This window comes from Sturnira hondurensis, unplaced genomic scaffold, assembly GCF_014824575.4.
Source record: "Sturnira hondurensis isolate 20B ecotype Veracruz unplaced genomic scaffold, ASM1482457v3 Scaffold0003678, whole genome shotgun sequence".
NCBI classification, from domain to species: Eukaryota; Metazoa; Chordata; class Mammalia; order Chiroptera; family Phyllostomidae; genus Sturnira; species Sturnira hondurensis.
Window position 1 is genome coordinate 1 of NW_028076309.1, and position 4,114 is coordinate 4,114.

Consider the following 4,114-nt stretch of genomic DNA (forward strand, 5'->3'; position numbering starts at 1 on the left):
TCTCTTCCTGTTGTAGTTGTTTGCTTAGTTTGTTTCTGTTTTGGGGTTTGTTTGTTGTTTGTTTGTTAGGCTCTGTTGTTAATAGCGGTGGGTTTGTTGTCATTTTACTATTCATATTTATTTATCTTCCTTTTCTTGGATAAGTCCCTTTAACATTTCATATAAACGGGCTTGGTAATGATGAACTCCTTGAACTTGATCTTATCTGGGAAGCACTTTATCTGCCCTTGCATTCTAAAGGATAGCTTTGCCAGATAGACTAATTGTGGATGAAGGTTCTTGCCTTTCATGACCTTGAATAATTCTTTCCATCCCCTTCTTGCCTTCAAGGTTTCTTTTGAGAAATCAGCTGACAGCCTTATGGGAACTCTTTTATAGGTAACTGTCTCCTTTTCTGTTGCTGCTTTTAAGATTCTCTCCTTCTCTTTCATCTTGGATAATGTAATTACGATGTGCCTTAGTGTGTTCCTCCTTGGGTCCAACTTCTTTGAGACTCTCTGAGCTTCCTGGATTGCTTGGAAGTCTAGTTCCTTTGCTGGATTGGGGAAGTGCTCCTTCATTCTGCTTTAAAATAAGTTTTCAATTTCTTGCTCTTCCTCCTCCCTTTCTGGCACCCCATATGATTTGGATGTTCGGACATTTAAAGATGTCCTGGAGCTTCCTAAGCAACTCCTCATTTTTTTGAATTCAGGTTTCTTTATTCTGTTCTGGTTGAATGTTTCTTTCTTCCTCCTGTTCCAAAATGTTGATTTGTGTCCCGATTTCCTTCCCATCACTGTTGGTTCCTATATTTTCTTTTATTTGACTTTTCATAGGCTTCATTTTTGCATCTAATTTGCGACCATATTCAACCAAATTTGCGAGCATCCTGATTATAAGTATTTTGAACTGTGCATCTGATAAGTTGGCTGTCTCTTCATCACTTAGTTGTATTTTTTCTGGAGCTTTGATCTGTTCTTTGCTTTGGGTAATATTTCTTTTATCTCCTCAATTGGCTGCCTCCCTGTGTTTGTTTCTGTGTATCATGTAGAGTTGCTTTGACTCCCTGTCTTAGCACACATGTTAAAATGTACGGGGCGGAGTCTTAGGTATTGGCTAAAGGTGGGAGTGCAACCCATTTCACTGTCTTGAGGCTCTGAATGTGGTGGAGGTGTCAGCGAGTGGGCAATGCCGTTGCCAGCATGCTGGAGGGTGCTTGGCACTCACCCCATTTCCACTCACTTTGCCCACTTTCTGTATGCAACTGGTACCCTTCTGTTGTCATGGTGGTGGTTCTCAGACTGGGTGGATTTGCATGTTTTCTAGGACTGTGGGGGCTATTTAAATGGAATCTTCTGAGAGACTGGCAGTTTCTTCTACCACCCAGTCCCCACTGGTTTTACACGTGGAAGTTATGAGGCTTTCTTCTGGGCACTGGAAGGCTGGGCTATGCAGTTTGGTCTGGGGCTGGGATCGCTTGCTCCCAAAAGTATCGCTCCCTATTTTTATCCATCACACTGTGAATGCGGGACATCCCATTTTACCAGGTGCCACCTCATCACTGCTGCCACACCACATCTTCTCCTGCCAGGTTCCCACACTCTGCCTCTCCAACCCAGATGGATGAATATGACTTCTTAAATCTTTGGTTGTCAGACTTCCATACAGTTTGATTTTCTGGCAGTTATGGGTAATTTGTGGTTTCATGTTACTTGTGGTACTTCTTGTGGTTGTTCAAGAAGGTGAAGGGTGTCTACCTGTGCCTCCATCTTGACCAAATGTTGCTCTGCCCATTATTTTTATTGAATTGCTTGTTTGGTTTTTTAGATGTTATTTATTTATTTTTAGAGAGGGAGATAAGAGAGAGAAAGAGGAGACAAACATCAATGTGTGTTACCTCTCGAGTGCCCCCTCACTGGAATTCACGTATGTGCCCTGACAGGGAATTGAAAGAGTTCTTTTCTCGATAATTTCTACTTAAATAAGTCTTTTCAGATTTCTTGTAACAGTGGTTTGGTGGTAATGAACTCATTAGCTTTTTTTTGTCCAGCTTTTTCTTGAAGGAGTGATATTTACCACCTCTTCAATTTACATGTATATATATATATATATATATATATATATATATATATATATATATATACTTAAATCTTCACTCAAGATCATGTTTTCATTGACTTCTTTAGAGAGAGAGAAAGGAAAAGAGAAAGGTAGATAGAGATAAATATCCATGTGAGAGAAACATCAATTTTATTGCCCCCATGACTAGGAATATAACCTTCAATCTGGGTACGTGCCCCAACCAGGAACTGAACTTGCCCACTTTTGGTGTCCCAGAAAATGCTGCATGGAACTGAGGGGCAACAGCCAGGGCTCTCCTCCAATTTGAGATGAGAGCATTTCCGTTCAGAGCCCTGTTACAAGAGCCAGTGTAGACAGCTCCTCCCCTCACTTCCTCTCTCCTCCTTTTTGTCCTCCTTGTCCTCACTCAGCTCAGACTTCGAAATCAGAGACGAAGTCAGAGATGAAATCAGAGACTAAAGCAGGACGCAGATTTTGCAGGTAAAGGAATGTGGGTGTTCGTGTATGTGTAGGGGGAGTGGCAGGGAAATGAGGGATGTGGAGCATTGGACTCCCCTCCCCAACGATCTGCGTTAAACCTCCCCTCAAACTTCCTCTCAGTGTGGTTTTCTCCCCACTGACTGTCACCTGTCGCTGCTGCCTGACATTGGGTGTGATCTGCTGTGAAGGCTGAGCCCTGCCAATTCTCCACTCTTACAGGTTTGCTGCTCACACAGGGCATTTGTATGAATAAATGATTCTTTTCACCACCTAACAGAAATTATAAATAAACTTGAAGCTTTCCAGGACAGAGGTGGGTGAGCAGGCAGAATCAGCTCTGAAGGTAGCTGATGGGTGCGAAGTGCTGGGAGGTGTGGGAAGCAGGGCTCCTACACCCAGGACCAACAGCGATTTTGTGGCCAAAGATGATTTGCAAAATTCTGGGATTTCCCTTCCCAAGTTACAGGAAGGGGATTTCTGCTCCCTATCCTTAAGGCATGAAGACATAAGTCTTCTTTCCAAAGGACCATCTGTCTTTCTAACTGTGTATTGAGTGTGTATTTGACATCTCCTATAAGAGGAACCTGCCCTTCCCCACTTGCATTTTCAGCCTGTCCCAGGCAAAGTCCCTCCCCCAAGCTCTTGAAACAGCTCTCCCCACTGCCAAAGGTGTGTAGGCAGCGAGGACACAAAATATTTACAGTGAAATACCATGCTTCTGTGACAGTGAGCATCGATGAATAAGGAGAAGGCAACCTTTTTCTCAGATGTAGGCTGGACATCAAGGTCAGAGAGGAAGTGACAATCAGAGGGGATTTAGGTCAGCGCATTTTTAACAATGATGTGTTGTGAACAAGCCTGTGTCTGGTATTGTGCTGTCCCCAGGTAAGAAGGAAATACAAGAACTGGAGGGTCCTAGCATCATCATGAAGCTTAAAACCAAACGGGGCCAAGTAGAGAGAGCAGATGCAGAACTCCTAACTGAGATCTGTGCTCCATGGGGACCCCTGGGAGCCCTGGGAGAGGCAATGGTGAGGGGACATTGGCACAGCTGAACTGTAGGTGGTGATGGTGTTGAAGAGAGAGGCACTGGAGAAAAATACCCAGGTTTTAGTTTTAAAAAGCAGTCTGATTGTACAGGTGAACTGGGACCAAGGATGAGAGGATCAGATAAGGGCTATAACAGGGATACCAGTCCCAGGGGCCTGGTTTCATCTGAAGGTTGGTCCAGGGTTAATTCTGCACATTCTGAAGGTTGAGTCTGTGGGACAGATGAGCAAAAATGAGGAGCGATGTGCGGTAGGTGACCCCACAACTCTGTAGGATCTCTGGGCTGAAAGGTGAGGCCATCCTCTGAACCAAGGGAGAGATCATCCCTGTGATCAGGAGGCAAGATGGCCCAGGGCACAGGGAGGTCAAGTGTTTCCTGTGGCCAGTTCTCTGTGAGATGCCCATGAACTTGCCCAGTGGAGATACTGAGTGGGGTATGAAAGTTGAGAGCTCTGGGAGGGGAGGGTGTCTAAGCTACAGATAAAGTTCAAATGACAGTCAGAACAACAAGTTACTCAGGGGA